This window comes from Balaenoptera acutorostrata, chromosome 8, assembly GCF_949987535.1.
Source record: "Balaenoptera acutorostrata chromosome 8, mBalAcu1.1, whole genome shotgun sequence".
NCBI classification, from domain to species: Eukaryota; Metazoa; Chordata; class Mammalia; order Artiodactyla; family Balaenopteridae; genus Balaenoptera; species Balaenoptera acutorostrata.
This window is the reverse complement of record NC_080071.1, coordinates 57,623,431-57,642,619: the sequence shown is the minus strand read 5'-3', so window position 1 is coordinate 57,642,619 and position 19,189 is coordinate 57,623,431.

Here is a 19,189-nt window from a genome sequence, read left to right as displayed (position 1 = left end):
TCTCAACTTTGAAAACCATCCTAGGTGGCAGTGATGCCGTCAGAAACCAAAGGGCTGCCAGCTTTGTTTTTTGTTTTGTTTTTTGGGTTTTTTTGTGGCCACGCAGCATGTGGGATCTTAGGTCCCCAACCAGGGATCTAACACGTGCCCCCTGCAGTGGAAGCACGGAATCTTAACCACTGGACCTCCAGGGAGGCCTCAGGGCTGCCAGCTTTTAGGGTAAGGAAATTGCCATCCTGAAAAGGCCTCTCTGAACATTCAACCTCTTCACTCTTTCCTATGCACTAAGGAAGGGTTATGCATTAATAAATCATTTTCAATGTTAGGTTTACATGGTATTTAACCCTCAGTTTCTTAACATGAACATTGGTTTTAAAATGAGCTAGACAACTCACTTTGAGGATAATTTTAGAAGGGCAACCAAATATATCATTGAACACAATTACTTAATACTTTCTTCTAGAAGTTGCTGCTAATCATAAGTATTTCATGTTATAATTATGTAATGTACATATATTTAGAAAAATGTAGTTATGTGTATTATTCTCACTCTATAAATTTTCTCCTTTGATTGAGAAACTACTATAGGACGTTAAATTTATAACTGATCCTAGCATACAGAAAATAGAATTCATTTTAAGTTTAATTTTAACTTGTCATTTTATTATACATCCAGACCCATATAGATATTAAGTCATCTGCATTACATGCCCATTTGGTTTTACTTTTAGAAGAATCACCATGAACTGGTACTTTGTTTTAGCTGGGGCTTGTTAGCATAGATACCATCAACATCTACTGAAATCATCTTTAAAAGATCTAGATTTATGATATCTGTGGAGTGAGAGTCACACTGGCCAACATCCAATGAAGGCATTAAAATTTAGAGGCAGATCTTCCAAAATGAGAGAATAAAATCCTCTTTGTGTATAAATTGTTTTATTAGATAATGTGTTGTTACTGTAATATTTCAATTCAGGTAGAAGGCATTTTAATTAATTTGTGGGTTAAAATACCTATAAATTTTAATGAAGATAAAATCCACGCCTGAGCTAGATGCGTCTTAGCCAGGCTGCAAATGGAGCAGGTCCTTGAATCAGACCTTACTTTGGGACTCATGCTACTTTAACTTGAGACTTGCTTAGAGGTATAGGCTTATGAAACTTTCTGCCTTGGGCCTCCAATAATTTCAGCAAGTAAAATAAAATTCAGTATACCTGAAGTTAAGACTTCATACTACCAAATCTGAAATAGCAATGTGTTAGAAATGTCCAGCCCTAAGAAAGGCTTGATGAGCTTGGCACCAAACAACACTTATAATGGCTCCTAAACATGTCCTCCACCATTACTCCAAAGATGGATTTTCTCAGTCTTCTAGTACAAAGCAGCATGAGAGGTACTGTGTCTCAGAAATTCTTGATTGACTGAGTAGCACATGTATGATGGTTCAGAGAATCAGAGCAAGTCTTGCATAGGAGCTAATTTCCCTAAACTCCTGAGATTGGAAGGAAGAAACTTTTGCATTGCTCAAAAGTAGCCATTTTTATTAGTTCAGTCCATCACTTATACTAACTGGGCCTCAGTTTTCTGACCAACAGGTCAGAAAATAAGGGGATTAGATTAATCACTAGATCTTTTACAACTCAAAATATCTAAACTTTATTTTCCTGAGTCCTGTCTTAATATCCATTATCCCTTAAAGAAGAATTACATTTTAAAAATTATCATCCATTACAATATAAATGGGTTACTAAGGAACCTAGACACAGGACACATAATTTTCGATGCTGGAGAGGGTTATGATGAAGAACAAGGGCATGGAGAAATAACTAGTCTCAGAAATAGCTTCACTTAAATGATAATTAATAAATTCAAAGAAATAATAGATTTCATATCAAGATAGATTAAGTACTAATTAATTTATGAAACAAATATACCTAGTATTTTAAAGTCAGGATAAACATTTACCTATGAACGTAGCGATTACGGGAAATACATGTTTTTCAAGGCCAGTTGCTTAGTCTTTCAAAATGTCTCAGGTACAGTCTTTCCCAAGGTTTCTACAAACCTCCAGCTGGGGCTTCCTCCTTATTTCACACCTAATTACTGCACAGCTACTCACCTGGTCTCTCTGAGTCCAGCCTCTCCCAACAGATTCCTCTACCTACTGTTACCTATAAAATACCACTTTCATTGTATCATATTACCTCCTTCCTAAAATTCCTTTACTGGATCCTCATTTCTGACCAAATTAGACTAAACACGAATACTTTTTGATTCCCTTCATGTGGAATGTTAGTCATACTTGTCTACTCAAATCCTCAGAGTCCGGGCTACCATGATCATTCATGCCTTGATGCCTCACTCATCTTATTTTTCCCTTACTAGGAGCCTTCCTTTCCCCCTTTTGACTATCCCAAGTCCTTTTATATACACCTTTAAATTCCCATATTAAATCTCTTTTCATGAATCATTCTTTAAATACTTCACTCTCCATTACTCTTCATTCCTTTCTACTCTGATGTTTGAGGTGGCTTTGAATGTCTAAAGCAGAGGTTAAAAAAACTTAAAATACCGACAGGAGCCAAGCAGGTTATGTAAATGACTGAAGCAGGCTAGAACAGGGTAGTATGGAGAGATCATGGCAAACCTGAGTGTATGTATTGCACCTAAATGGGACAGCTCCTATTCAGATCAAACCAACTGTTGCTGTGTGGGAATGCCCACTGTTGCCTGAAATCAGAAATCCAGAGTTTTTTGTGTGTGAAATGTCCCTATGTTTAAAACACTATGGGCCAAACAAAGTCTCCGTGTCTGCAGGCTGAATTTGCATGCAAATTCACCACAAGCTTGTAGTCCCTGGATCTAGAGCATTTACACTCTGCATTACACAGTAAAATATGCACACCCACACTCACACACCCACCTACACAGCCACCCACCCACACACATATATGTTCAATATTGTTTCATGAAAATTAAAGAGGACTTCTCACTTTCTCTATGAACTCTGTGAATATTTTCTGTATTCTTAAAATGAATAGTCCAGTGCTAAGTGTGTGGACAAAGCACTTAACTATGTAAATGAGCCATTGCACACGTTTGAAGATACCTCTCTGATGACAGGTAAGCCTCAGTATGAAGTAGTTACTATACCGTCCTAAGCAACAGAAATTTATCTCCACTGAGGCCAGCAAGATCACAGATTTTTATTGATAAGAGAGTCACATTAGACTACATATTTAAATCCTGCCTCGATTTATTACTATTAATACTTAAGTCAATTTGTATCTGTCAGCAAATATCAGGTCTGTCACCTTTAGCAATATGACTCAGATGTATTATTAGTAGCATGTGCTTTATAATTTCATTTCCTTGAGACAGACCTCTTTAGTAAGGTAAAGTGTCAGGCCAACTTGTTAGAATTAGGCATGCATAAGATCTAGTAGACCTCTGCTACTTTAGCCAATTAAGTAATTCGGTATATCAATTAAGTAATATGGTAGTGTTTACTAATTTTTTTAATTCAGTAATACGGTAAATCTTTAACTGGGACATTATCACATTTCTTTCTACTAAACAGCTCATATCTCCACCCCAGCCCCTTATCTGTTGTATAGAGTTTAATGAATCAGGATCTCATTAAGCAGGTTCACCTAGAAGGATGAGGCTTGACCACTTTCTGGGAAAGGAGTTAATAAACATGGATTTCTAAGAAACAAACTGGGTTCTTTGGAAAAAAACATCTGGCCATGGAAGTATTGATGTATGGCAATAGCAAGACAGAAGTGATGTAGTCTAGAAGTCATGAAAAGCCCGGTGCTTGGACAAGAACAGAGCAGAGGGCTGGTATCAAACTCAGAAATGGAGACTGTGGGGCAGGGAAAAGGGACATCTGCGCCGAGCCACTGTGTATCCAGCCAGAAAACTGAGGGCTCTGTGACCTCGGAAGAAGTGAAGAAGGGCCACTGGGCTGGTTGGGTCTGTGCAGCAGTTTCCCAGCTTGCAGTTGTGAGCACACTGCCGGGCTGTACTCTGGGGCTTTGCCTTCCATGGCTCCAGCGTCACTCTGTGGCAGGGCCCAGGCTCTATCCCATGGAACTGACAATGCCTGGGCCTTTGGAAGTAGCTGGACCAAGTGGGATGATTCAAAAGAGCTGCATTGTAGGACACAGAGGAGTACCCACTGTGGAAGACATCTATAAGCCTCTTGGCAGGCCCTGTTCAGGTAGTAACCAGGCCAGCTAGCTGAGCTCCCCAACTTCAGCATGAGCGGTGGTGCCCCCCGGCCCCAACCCCCCGCCCCTTGCATTGAATGGCCTGGAGGACAGTCAGTGCTGGCGCATCTCCCGAGCCGCCCTTAGCGCTTAGGGTCGGCCATGGACCATGCGGCTGTGAGGGCCTCGGGAAATCTCTCCTGTTCGCTCTGCTTCTCCCCACCAGGTCATCACAGCTACTGAAGACCCTGACGACCTCACTCCTCACCCCCTCAAATTCCCCACTCTTCCTGCGATAGGGTTCGTTTCTGGATTAGCTACTGTGGATAGTCTTTCTGTCCTACCCCTTTATGACTCTTTCTTTTGATTCTCAACATTTTCTGTTCCCAAAAAGCCCAACTCCTGTAGTCAAAAGCTTTGACTTACTGACATAGGATTAGATAGACCATTTTGGAGGCCAGAAGCTGACCAATGACTGTTTTGCTTTTTCACAAAAGCCTAAGGCCACCCAAAGGAATGGATTCTTCCAACCGAATGAGTCATAGGGGGGGTCACCCACCAGAACGTGTGGGAAAATCGATGCACGTTAATTAATATTTTTAAAGTGTTACCTATGTCCCTGTTTGCTATTCTATCTCCCTTTTCGGATGGTAAGTTCCTCTAGGATAAGAATCATGTCTCAATTATCTTTAGAGCCTCCACCCTGGCACATTACCAGACATATAAAAGTTTTCTTTTTTTAGTGAATTATTAGAATGAGAAATAAGAATTATAAAGGTGTCTTGATTTGAACTGGGTTTTAAAAAATTATTGTAGACTTATTTAGACAGGACTGTCCAGAGGAGAGGTGATGAAAAGGATACTGACTGCCTTTCTCCTTCCATCCCAAGGCTTTGATTTGGCACAGCTCTCCTCTTTAATTTGTCTCAGAGGAATAGTTCTGTTTGCAAATGAGTATGAGACTGGAAATCTATAGTTAACCCATCAAAGAGTTTAAGAAAAAGTGACTGTTCTCACATTCGTTGTTCGCTGTTATTTTCTGGGAAATACTCACTGGGAGTGTAGCTTTGAAGCAGTGTGAAGCAGCTCTCACACCTCACACCTCCACAAACTTTCTTTCTGGATCTCTCCCCTTCCCCACCTAACAACCCCCTTCCCTTAATTAAGGCTTAGTTTAAACAGCAAAAGAGGATCTTTCCTTTTGCAAGCAATATAAGAGAAAGCCTTTTACTATAAGGCACAGGAGATAAGGTAACAGAATTAAGCACAAATGTTCTGATTTTATTTCAGAGATTCTTCCACAGATTAGACCTCCAAGACAGCCTCCTGAACCTCCATTTCTTACCTGGAGGAGTCCTGTGAGGCAGAGGATGACCGCTGGTCTGGAGAGGGAGGTAGAACCTGGGGACAGAGGACAGGGGGTAAAGGGGCTGAGGAAACATGTATGAGTCGGGGAGGGGAGTGCCAGCTTGACCATCCTTTCTCCCTAAATAAGAGGCCTGGTGCCTTTCTGGGTTACAGTAGTTTTCTACTCAGAAAGCAATTTGAGAGAATATTAGATGAATATGCTTCTAATTTAATTAATCTCATTGTTATCTAGGTACTGTATTAATTTTGTACAAATAATTACTCTTACTTTCCCAGGCTCCTGGGCCTTTCACTAAGGAGATCTTGAGCCATGTGTTGGTATCAAGGAAGGTCTACTCTGGCAGTCAATAGTTCTGAATTCACACCAGTGTTGTACTGGAAAGCAGTGGGCATGTGTTGGATGTACACACATTCTAGTTTCCTACAGATGTCTTCAACTTACTTTCTATGTGATATTGGACCAAGTTTTGAATATTTCTAAACCCTAGTTTCTTCATCTATAATTATAACTTCTCTCACAAAGTTGGTGGGAGAACTAATTAATACATGCTAAGTGCTCAGTAGATAGTAGAATTCTCTCACTCTCAGCTAGACAATTTGCAGCCATATAGAAAAGCTCAGTGTTCTTCCAATTCAGAATTCTTGGCTGGGTGTTTCTTTGTCTAGCTTTTATTTTTCTTGTCTCACATATTTACTTTTAAGGTAAGAAAAAGTTGACAGATTTATGAAAAAAAAATCTGGGCATGAATTTTAATATTTAATTTACTTCCAAAATGCTTTAGAAAAAATGTCTTCATTTTGTAGAAAAGCTACATTCGTATTGTGGTATGACTACCAATTCATGTGGTAGAGAAGTTTGTCTTTGTAGCAGTAAATAGCAATGTAAGTGTATTGAAATATCTGGACATTGTCACCATGACAATGAGATGACTTGAAATTCTCTTTGTTAATGTGGTTTGAATATTTGTGATTTAAATTTGATATTCACCTATCTTGAAGGAGTGACATCTTTTGATAAGTGCAAATAAGGGAAGTCTTCAGAGAAAAAAAACTTTCTTCAAGTTTGTTAAAATTTGTTTAATTATCAGTGTCAAATGACAAGGTGAAAATAGATTTTAGTATCATAAGTATGATATGAATGGAATAATGCAACTGAGTATTGACTCAGTAAAAACATCTGTTTTTTTTTCCTTTTCTCTTTTTTACTGTGTATGCTTTTAAAAAATATACTACTCATTTGTTAAATATAGAAAATAAAAAAAGAAAAATTGACATTAAGTTTATGATTTGTGAACTATAGAAACTTGCTAAAATGAAAAACAAGCTATAAAAATCCCAGCTGGCAAATTATTGGGGATTTACACAAAAGTATATCTTCAAAAGTATATCTACAAATATATTTGTGATGGCACTATTCAAATTTGAAAAAAAAACATAGAAGCAATCTTAAATTTCCAAATCTGGAAGACTAGTGAAGTGAGTTATGTTGTATGTCCATATGATAGTATACCATGCTGCAGCCCAAAATCATTTCATAAAATACTTGTAAAGAATGGTAAATATTTACATTAAGCTATAATTCATTCAGCAAAACGTCAGTTTACCAAAACGTTTGCATGTCTATCACAATATCCCAGACTTTACAAACTGGCACGGTCAAGAAAAGGTCACAATTGTAAAATAACTTCAGACCCCTCCTGGCAAATGAGTAGAGTCTAGACACTTTCCTTGGTTTCCACTTGGTATAAGATGGAGTCCTGTGCGTTGTCTTGTATTTGTCCCTGCTGTTCACCTGCTGCCTCCCTCAGACCTAGCTGATGCCAGGCTCTGAAACGCTAGACTCTCAGACATCAGCTCCCGCCTGGGATGTGCACATCTGTAGTTCTCCACTGACGGCAGCACCGCCTCCACCATCCTGGGGGCAGCTGCAGGTAGACTGCTGGAGAGCCGCAGTGGCTGTCGGTGCTGCTAAATCTCTGTAGACCTTTCAGAGATAGCAACTGCCAGGGTCACTTTTGGTAAAAACAGAAATTGTGCTGCCCGCTTGCTAAAGACCTGAGCAGGCTACTAACTCCAGGTCTTTCTACATGTGCCCTCAGTGTGGGTCTCTGCCCTTGCCACACTTGGATTGTAAAGATACAAGGGAAGATAGTCCTTGCATGAGTGATGTTTAGTCAGAGACTGTATAGGAAAACTGCCTGGGCCCCCCATTCACTAATCTTGGAGTTCCTGTTCTCTAACGTACAAGCAGCCCTTCTCCCCAGTGTGCCAGAATGACAACGTCCTTGGCTTTGGTGTGGGGTGTAAATCACCAGAGGAAACCCTCCCACTTTCTGCTCTCATCATGATTTTTCCTTTCATAGGCTTCTCTGAGACTATTCTGCCACCTGACCTCACTCAACGCCTTTGCCATCCATTGGATATGGTTTATTAACTTTGAACCACAAAGTGAAAGGTCTCATGAACTCAATCCCTTTTCTCTCAAACTACCTGGAAATGGGCAATCAAGAGTATCACAGGGGATTTGAATCCAGTGATGTTCTGAGTTTAGTTTATCTTTTCAATTTTGTTCTTTGCATAGAGGTCACTGGGTGTGTGTGTGTATCAGCCCCTCTCCCCAGTTATAGAAAAATCTTCATCTTATGTAAAATACACGAGTAAGATCCACTGCTATCTTATGTTTTCCCCTTTATATCCTTTCAGCTCTGAAGGATGTAAAGGTATAATTTAGCTTATATCCTTTCAGCTCTGGATAGGCTTCATCCTGAACTTATTTCAGTTCAGAAGCACATTACCATTTTAGGCAGGGAAACAAACTGAGTCTTCCTGTCTGTCTACTTTTTTTACCACCCAGACCTACAATTTAATTTTGTCTCTTATGATCCCATAAAAAATTTAGTATCCACGTTTCGTCCCTAGCCTAGATCAACATATCATGGCCTCTCCTCAGTTCAAGGATCCGAAGAGAAACCCATTACATGCTTTATCAGATTGGACCTTTGTGGTCCCAGATCTCTAAAATTTGGAACTGTAACACCAGGGATGCCCATAGTTAGCTCTCATGGCTCTTGGTGTTATCAGATTTCCAAGAAAAAAGTCAGAAACCTCAATTCTGAAGTTGCTTGTGTCTTTTGGAGGCTGAGACTTACAAAGGACATATTTTTAATTTCCTCCATCAGAGATAGAGGTTAAAAAAATGCATTAAGGACTAGAGAAGGAAAAGAAGAGGAAGGAAGGAGAGAGGAAGGGAGGTGGGAGGAGAGAAGGGAAAGGAAAGGGAAGAGAAAGGAAGGGAAGGGAAAGAAAAGAAAAGGAAAGGCAAAAAAGGCAAGGCAAGTTAAGGCCAGGAAGTGAAAGAGGAAAGAAAATCAAGGAGAGGGTTTTTTCAATGCCTGTGAAAAGCCTGAATAAAAGCAGAAACCTTGTCAGAGAGAATTTATGCTTAAGGTATCAGTACCCAGGTCTTTGATCCTTGAGAGGGCATACCCTACAAACAATGGACTTAGAAAATTCATGATACCTTCTCAGAAGAAGTCTATTTTTATTGACTTTATCACTCCATCAGCTAAATCTTAAATTTTGACTAATTAGAAATGAACCAAATTAGAGTAACTTTTTCCTCAGAATAAGCCTAGGTAACCAAAGGACAGAGGTGAAGAAATGGCTGGCATTGAAAAGGATCCTATTCCAAAAGAACGTTTGACTATATATTAAAATTCAAATACACCTTATGGGAAGTGGTTCTCCCCGAAAAAAGCGAGGAGTTCTGAGTTTGATACATTGAATTTAAAATGATATCTTTAGATTTCAGGATCTTAAGAGTGAAACCATTAGAAAATATTCAGTTGAAATCATGGAGTTTCAACTGGCAACGTTATGAAATGTAAAGAACTATGTTTGATTATTTAGGTATAGATTTTTTTATTGAATATAATTGCTTTAAAATGATGTGTTAGTTTCTGCTGTACAACGAAGTGTATCAGCTCTATGTATACATATATCCCCTCCCTCTTGGACCCACCAACCCCCCATCCCACCCATCTAGGTCATCACAGAGCACCAAGCTGAGCTCCCTGTGCTATACAGCAGGTTCCCACTAGCTATCTATTTTACACATGGCAGTGTATATATGTCAATCCTAATCTCCCAATTCATCCCACCCTCCCCTTCCCCCACCTGTGTTTCTAGCCAGCAAAACAGTATGACTTTGTAAATATATATATATAAGGCTGTCAGTTGTTCTTTCACCTGACCCCACTAGATTTAAAGTCAAAAAATAAGTTTATCTTTGGAATGAAATGAACACTCCCAGGCTAAGTAATAAATAGGAGACTAAGGCAGAGAAAAAGAAAAAAGTGTCAGCTTTAAATTTGTATCATTAGCAAGAGCCATGATTCTAGAAAGTTAGAAGTCAAATCAACCATCTCTCCTTTCTTGGCTAATGAATCATCTGTGCCTTATCACAAGTTGATAAAAATATATTGTACAGTAAAACTGCAAAAATTAATGCTTTGCCCTAAATTTAAATGATATTGTTTTGTGTTGTTTTTTTTTTTTTCTTTTTCTCTCTCTGTAGAGTTTAATACAATTACTACAAAAAGAAGAGGTGGGGTTGCTGGGCATGGCATATTTTGATTCTGTGAAGGAACTGAATTTCTATTTCAAAAGTAAATATCTAAAGTTTTACATTAGTGTTTTATAAAACATACACTTAGAATTGAAATATATCATAATAAAGTATGTTAAAAGTAGAAAAACTGATTTTTTATGAATTAGTTCTAGAAGAAACCACTAATTATATAATCTGTATAAAATTTTAGTGATACATGTTCCTAATATTTATTTATTTACATTTTATCTGGATAGATTCTAGGTTTTCTTCTTTTAAATTAGATTTTAGAAGTATGAATTTAAGAAACATAGTAAGTCCACTGAAAAATTTAAGTTCTTTGCTAGGGCTATTTTTAATTAAAATAAAGATTCATATATATACACACACAAGTATATTTAAATAATTTTATATACTGTGTGTATAAGTTATATAAATTAAAATTATATCCTCTAATGATAAAAGTCAAAAGAGGATTTTGGATAAAAACTCAAGAGCCTATATTAACACTTACTTCTCTGATAATCTAACGACTATGAAATAATTTGGATCTTTATTTCACAAACTTTGCTATAACAATTTATAGCATGCATATCATGTTGATAAGGAATCTTGCATAGTACAAGGAAGAAGCGTTTGTAGTTTCAAAAAGGTAGCAAGATAAATTTAAAAGCTTTAATATCAGAACCGGATTTAGAAAAGTTGCTATGTATTTGAATATATGAAAATATGATGGTTCTAATATCACTAGAAATTAAATAGTAGGAAGCAGATTTTCTTTTTTTTTGTGTGCCAGCCAGAACTGAAATATATAAATCTTGCACTTATAAATATACATTATCTCATTGTGGATGAACCAGATGGTGGTGAAATGAAACTCATGTACAAATTTTTGGATACAGAGCTGCTCAAGTTTTCCTATCTTCTCAAGGTGGAATGGGAGTGCGGAATTCACCCTCTTCTGTGAGGTGAACTCTGCCCCCCAGGAAAAGATGAGTAGCTTAGAAGTCACCTTCCAAGAACTCCTGACTGTCGGCTGTACAAATGCCAATGCCTTTAAACTGAAACTACTGCAAGAACTATCCAGGGAAGCCCTTACATGGCAAAACTGAATGAGAATTTGGGAATGATGCAAGGATACAGAAATCTGTATGTAGCTGGTAGCAGTGGTATATGGGGGACGAGGGGTGGGACTTTGAAAGGGGGATAACCTGGGTTCAGGCAAGAAAGGTGCACTGCCTAAAAAACACTTAGAAACAATTCTAAGAGTGACTAAAAATCAGTCTGGCTTTTGTTATAACTGTGCACCAGCAGTTCTAACACTGTTAATAAGATGTTCCTCCATGGGGCAGGTGGCTCTCACTGCCCTCCCCCACCTTGGAATACCACTGTTTAGTGGGGTGCATTTTAAGGACAGAAAGGATTACATAGAAAACCTTGAACTTCATTCAGGAGTGTTATTGTTTGCATTATTATTGGTATTGATATTTTGGGAAAAAAATTCTAAAGATTATCAGATAAGTACTTTTATTTTCTCAAAGAAGTAAGATTTTCATGTAAATCTGGCTATGTAATTTTAGAACTAAAAAAAGTATAGAAAGACTCTGTTGTTAGAACAGAATACTAAACATCAATATGCATATATTTCCTGAGCTTGGTTCAGTGATATAATCCAGAAGCAGTATTTTACCATGATTCATCCTAATGCCTAGATTATTAGATTATTATCTCTGTGCTATTTGTTTTTTGTTTGTTTGTTTTTCCTACGGAGACCTGGGCTTAATCTGAAGAAACAGGTAATTTCAAATCTGGAGCAGGGCCGCCGAGCCTAGAACAGCTAGTGTAAGAAAACACAACATTTTTCAAAGAGTCATGGGGCAATATCAAAAGGCCACAAGTGCCAGCCTTAAAAAGGCTCCCACTATTCAAAAGTACTACAAGATGAGCATCAAAAGGAGAATGTGAATTATGGTTGATTGAAAAACACAGAATTTATGAAAAGCCACAACTCTCCAATGTTACACAAAAAAGAGAAAAGTTAATCTAAAATACTCTCCAGAAAGCCTAGAGGAGAAAGAGAAAACCCTGTGGCATCCACAGGGGACAGGCAGCAGGCCACAGAGAAGCCTAGCACTGCCTGGGGATGCAGGACAGAAAACCACAGGACCTGTGGGCTACACCCACCTCCACCATCCACATCCCCCTCGCTCAGAGCCCCTCGCCCTAGCCTCGGCTACCGCAACAGACAGGACCTCATGCTGTGAAAAATGCCAGTTACAGAAAATGTTACAGTCTTAGCAAAAGAAAAGGATCTTAGTGTTTTCCCGAAGGAGCACTGTGAATGCCTTGGCGTGTATGGTATCACCCTCCCCCATGTCCCACCAACCCACCCCTTACAAGTTGCCTCTTGCCATTTGCGGACTTGGAACTCCACGATTTCGCCCACCTCCAGCCCTCACCTGAATTAGAGGGGTATTCTTGTCTTTTTAATTTATTTTACTGAAGTACAGTTGATTTACAATGGCGTGTTAGTTTCTGGTATATAGCAAAGTGACTCAGTTGTACATATATATACATTCTTTTTCATATTCTTTTCCATATGGTTTATAGCAGGACACTGAATATAGTTCCCTGTGTAGAGGGGTATTCTTAAGTGGAAGCGTGTTGAAAGGAAGCCTGAAAGTTGATGTGTTAAGAAAGTGCATTGTGATGGTCAGGCAGCCTCAGAAGTAAACAGTCTTATCCTTCCTTCCTATCAACATAATTATTAGTAAACAACAGATTCTAGCTTTACGTTAGAAGTCTGTGGATTCTCTTCTACACTAATGTCTGTGTGAATGTATATATTAATAGCCACTTTCCATCTGCAAAGGAATTAAGTCCGCTATGAGCTTGTGGCATAAATTTTAAGAGAAGATACAAGAGGGATATTTAGTCACTGAATAAATGAAAGTTGATTGTATTTCTGAGAATGTGCTTCTTCACCGTGTTTCTCAATCTGTTAGATGAGACCATTACAAAATTCTTATGATGCATCTTGCTCCACTCAATGATATGGTTTGACCTTGTACAGGCCACTTAATCTCCATGATCTTCATTATATTCACCAGTAAAGTGAGGTGAAAAATTCCTAACTCATAGAGTTGTCATGAAAATATAAAAATTAGATAACAAACTAATATCTACAACAAGGGATGACATATAGAGGGTGCCCAGTAACCATTAGTTCCTTTTGTTAGTAAAAGTTGAATATAGAATTTTTGAGAGAAATAACGTACTGAGCAACCACTGCCCAAGCACCAAGCTAAGGTTCAGGTGCCTTACCTACAGGCTCTCATTTAGGCATCATAACAACTGTGGTATTATTATCGCCTTTTACAAATGAAAAGCCTGAGGCTCAGAGAAGAATATAAATTTCCAAAGGTCACATAGCTCCTAAATGATGGAGTTGGGATTGGATCTTAGTTCCATCAACTTCAGAGATGGCTCTTCCATGACTTTCTGCCTGGAAACTGAATTGGAGAAAAGAAAATAGAGCAAGTTGGGAGTACAGCTGGAGGAAAAGATTATACCAGAGCTTTCCAACCATGCTACAGTTTTATTAGAGGAGGAGACTGGGATTTGAGTAAGAGGAGTCCAAATTACAGGGCAAATGTTTTGCCTTATCCTGGGGTTCTTGGCCTGAAGTCACCATGGCCATGATGGCCAGTAATAAAACTACATTTTTCTCCTCAGGCCATTTTGAAGACATAAAGATATTTTTGAGTCCCCATTCTATATCATATCAAACATATTAAAATGATTCTCATCCCATGACAAATAAAACTTAGTAAACTTTTGAAAGATACTTTTTGCTTTTGAGATTGTTTAGACTATGAGTAACAATTTACAGCATGCTATGACGTCTCCAAAAGCATCATGCATACTCAGGATTCTTGTGACATAAGCACAAGACATGAGCCTACAGGTTTATTTCAAATGTAATGATATTTTAATGAACATTAAACTTAAAAATTATCAACTTTGGTAGATTTTGTATTTTGTAGATATTTAATAAACCTTTATTATTTAAAAATTTTCAGTTATTTTAATATTTTGGAACTAATATTTTTAAGGTTTTAGACCCTTGAAAAGTATATAGTTCTAGACTTACACTTTCCAATATGGTAGCCACTAGCCACAAATGGCTATTGAGCATTTGAAATATGACTAGTGTGAATTAAGTATGCAGTAAGTATGAAATATACACTGGATTTCTGTGACTTAGTACAAAAAAAGATGTAAAATTTCTCATTAATAATTTTTATGCTTATTATCTGTTGTAATGGTAACATTTTTGATATATTGTCATAATGTATATTATTAAAATTAATTTCATCAGCTTTTTAAAACTTTTTAAATGTACTTACTAGGAAATTTAACATTACACATGTGACTTGCATTATATTTCTACTGGACAACACTACTCTAGACATGGATCATAATGTCTAATGGTTAAAATTGTCCTAATCCTTTACATGAGTTTGGTGGTCCATTTGACCTCACCTCCACCCTGAGAAGCTGCATACCTTTTGGCATATAGTAGACTTTTCTCACTGTAATATTAGAAACTCTAAGAAATACATGTATTATTTTTATTATCTTTATAAAGAAGTTTTAATTTATAGCTGTGACAATTTTCACAGCATCCGTGTTTAAGAGAGAAAAACAAATACTTTCACATACACACATACACATACATGAATTTCATACTTACTCCTTCCTGCACAGTTTGAGAGTAGATTTACTTATCCAGAATGTATATAGATAGGTGGACTTTTTGCTTAGTTTTCAACATTTAATGAGTGTCTGCTGTTTGTTCTAAGCACTTATTTGTATTAATTCATTAAATCCTCAAAACAATAAGATGGGCACTATTACTAGTCTCATTTTATAGAGTGGGAAATGGAGGCATTATGAGGTTGAGTAACTTGCCCACGGTCACATAGCTAAGAATTAAATGGACCTGGGATTCAAACCCAGGCAGTACGGCTCCAGAGGCTGTGCTTCTACCATTATTCAGCCTTCCCTCTCGTCAGTGACAGTTTTTCACTTTCTAAAATGAAAAGCAGAGTGATTTAAATTAAGATTTAATGATTATTTGGTACATGTGTAGTTTCTGTAATAGCCTGAAGAATTTGGATGCTGCAGCTTTCTCCCTGCGCCTGTAAATAAAAGTCTCTCCTTTGGCATTATCATCTGGAGACATATCAGTGTCACCAAGACCAGTACAGGCATTCCGCTGACATCATGAGATCGAATGGTTCACCAGAATTTGCATGTTACGTGGCTTCTAGTCAAAGTCAGCAGACACTATTTAGGACTCTTTTTTTTTTTTTTTTTTTTTTAAGAAAGCAGGCTTTTCACAAGTATAATCAATTCTTTTTTTTTTTTTTTTAGAGTATTAGTCATTTTATTTTTATTTATTTATTTATTTATTTATGGCTGTGTTGGGTCTTCGTTTCTGTGCGAGGACTTTCTCCAGTTCCGGCGAGCCGGGGCCACTCTTCATCGCGGTGTGCGGGCCTCTCACTATCGCGGCCTCTCTTGCTGCGTAGCACAGGCTCCAGACGCGCAGGCTCAGTAATTGTGGCTCACGGGCCTAGTTGCTCCGCGGCATGTAGGGATCTTCCCAGACCAGGGCTCGAACCCGTGTCCCTTGCATTGGCAGGCAGATTCTCAGCCACTGCACCACCAGGGAAGCCCTAGGACTCTTTTTTAAAACTTTTTTTGTTTTATTTAGCAAAAATATATCTTGCTGAGAACCTAGATGCCAATTTCATGTGTATTAAAATATCGGAATTCCCTTCAAAGATTATAATGGGAATGCTGGCAGACCCTTCCGTGCCTCAGGTTTGGGTGGGTGGTGCTACTGTATATATCCGTTGTCATGGCATATTTGTGCAATAAAATTAAAATCTTGGTCAGGAATCAGATAGAAGCTTGATATTTTTGATTCACTCTTTTCTGTTACTGCTTATCATCCTTGAAGTTATATTTTCTTGGCATCTTGAAAACAAGGAATCTGGTTCCTATTCCTTTAGGCTATGTAAATATACCCTATTTATATTAAAATGATAAGCAAATATATAAAGTTGGAAAACATGACCAAAGAAAACATTCTTTTCTCTCTCTTTACTAAACATGCTGCCACACTTTTATTATTGCTAAACTTTGCCCATGACAAAAAGAGCCTTCTTCACATTTGAACATATTCAGAGACTCCTTTCATGTGGTCTGAATATATTTTATTGTAGATATTATTGTGTTTATAAAAATATCAAAGCACATATTTTACAACACATAATATTGCAATATATGTTCTAGTATTTGTGGATGATGTTACCATATTTTTCTTTTTTTACAGTTACAAGTATTTCAATGTTTTGCCTTACAAAACAACGAACTTTTAAGACAGCAAAACAAAGTGGAAAGGAGAATCAGGAAGATATGGATTTGAGTCCAGACTTTATCATTGACTAGCTGTGTGACTTTGAACAAGCCCTCTACCCACCTGATCCTAAATTTCCTTCTATTTACAGAGGGATGATAGTACCTACCTCCAAGGGTGGTTGTGAAGTATACAAAATTAATAGAAATAAAAAACCTCATAGTGGAAACTCAATAAATATTACCTCCCTACCCCTTAATCTCTTTTCTCTCTTTTCTCTTTCACCCATTTAGCAAGTTCAGTTAAAGGCAATTTATATGTGAATGAATATTCATTTACAGTTTTGAAAACTACAAATAAACCATACTAAGAAACATCTTATTCTTTCTATTTTAAAAAACAAGTTTATTCTTGCTTCTTTTAATGTTTACATTCTGTCTATACATCTTTTGGCTGGTATCATATTTTTGGAAAGCATTAGTATACCATGGGTTTCAGATTACAGGTTCCTAGCAGATAAGAACTATTTGTGAAAAAGACTTTAATTCTAAATATTATATCATAACATTCATGCATCAATCAATATTTTCTTCTACTCTTGGGTTTCTTGCGAATGATTCCTTTTTATTTTTTTAATTTATTTTTATTTTTATTTTTTATTTTTTGATTCCCTTTTAACTGCTATGATTGTAATATAATAGCAAAATATATATATAACGTATATTATAATTGTGAAAGTTGTATTTATGATGTAAATTGCAGATTAATTTCTGATTGTAGCAGATACTCTTGGTGCCTAGCATCTCATCCCCTGGGCTAGGGCTTTAATTTTAGCCATAATCTCATATTTGTGTACAGAGTCCCACCTCAAACAAGTGTGCCATCTCTGCTTTCTCCCTGCCAAGCTAGGAAAGCTACTGGAAACTACTTGACCTGTGCATCTGATAGACCTGGGAGTAGAGGCTTATCAACATCCAGTCCCAGGCAACCCTCAAGCCAATGAGGGATGGGGGTCAATGGATAAATGCCTCAGCTTCTATCTTTCCCAAGGCTAGAATGAGTTTTGTACCCTCCTCAGAAATACTTATGGAATCAAAACCCTGTGTTTGATTCCCAATTGACTTTTTTTTTTTTTTCACATCTTTATTGGAGTATAATTGCTTTACAATGGTGTGTTAGCTTCTGCTCTATAAAAAAGTGAATCAGCTATACATAAACATATATCCCCATATCTCCTCCCAATTGACTCTTTTATTGGTTTTTCCTCCTTCTCTACCCAGCTCTCTCTGCTCCCTCACCCCTGCTTCCTGGGATCACCTCCTAAATAAACTACTGACACTAAAGTCCTTGCCTCAGGCTCCACTTTCAAAAGAACCCAATCTAAGACCCTGACCTTGCAGTTCTCTTCTTAAAATTCTTAATGGTTTCTTTTTCCCTCAGGGTGAAGCCCAAACTCTTTAGCAAGATAAAGAAGATGCTTCAAAATCTAAACTATGCTTAATCTCCTACTGGCTGTCCCACAAGCCTCCTAAACTCTAACAGCGTTCAGCAACTTACCTTTCTGGACTAGTCTATGTTCTCACATTCCTTTGTATCTTTACAGATTATTTTCTTGGTCCAGAAAACTCTTTTCTCCCTCTTTTCTCCTTCCATTTTCAGTTCACTAGTACCACTCCCGCCAACAGTCCAATCAGGTATTTCTATGCACACAGCATACGCCCATTATATTCACCATTCCGTTTTACTATAATTGTAGCTTCCCATCTAGGAACTGGTAAAAATTGTTGGACAAATATCACTCCTCAGTTCCTGAGCATTGTCAATATGAAAAGAGCTCACTTTGAGGGGAAAGATAATTAGGTGGAACAAAGTTGTCATTGGTGATAAACTATGTTAGAAGTAGGAAAACATTGACAGCCATTTTTTTCAGAGCCTTAGGTGGCTCTGAAAACGTTATACAATTTTTTAAGTTAATGTCAGAATTCAGGGAAAAAGGAAGACCGTAATAGAGACTGAGTTAAATAAAAGTTGTATCGCTGGATATTCTGATAGAAACTGAGGGCATAAAACAGTGTAAGGGGGTGGGAGATAACCAGGTGATATATATTTTTTCTCTGTATATATATGTTATATTATTTATATATTACATATGATATTATGTATATATGAAAATTTATATATCTATATCTATCTACATGCATAAGAAAAGAAAGTACTTAGCAGAGGTATACCATGGAATCTCAGGAGTGGCAGCTATGGTGTCCTTCTTTAGGCTGCATCAACCAGCCTCATACATGGGGAATGGTTGGTCAGGGTCATTTTTCACTGTACTCTGCAGTAGGTTCCCAAATTTATCAAATAAAAATATAGTTTGAATTTCAGATAAACAATAATTTTTAAAGTATAAGTATGTCCCATATATTGCCTGGGAATGCTTGTACTAAAGAAATATTTATTTACCTGAAATTTACATTTAACTGGGCATCTTGTGTTTTTTATGGTAACCCTATCTGGGAGCCTGGGAAACATGGGAATATTCATGTAAGAAAGAGACTCACAGCTCTA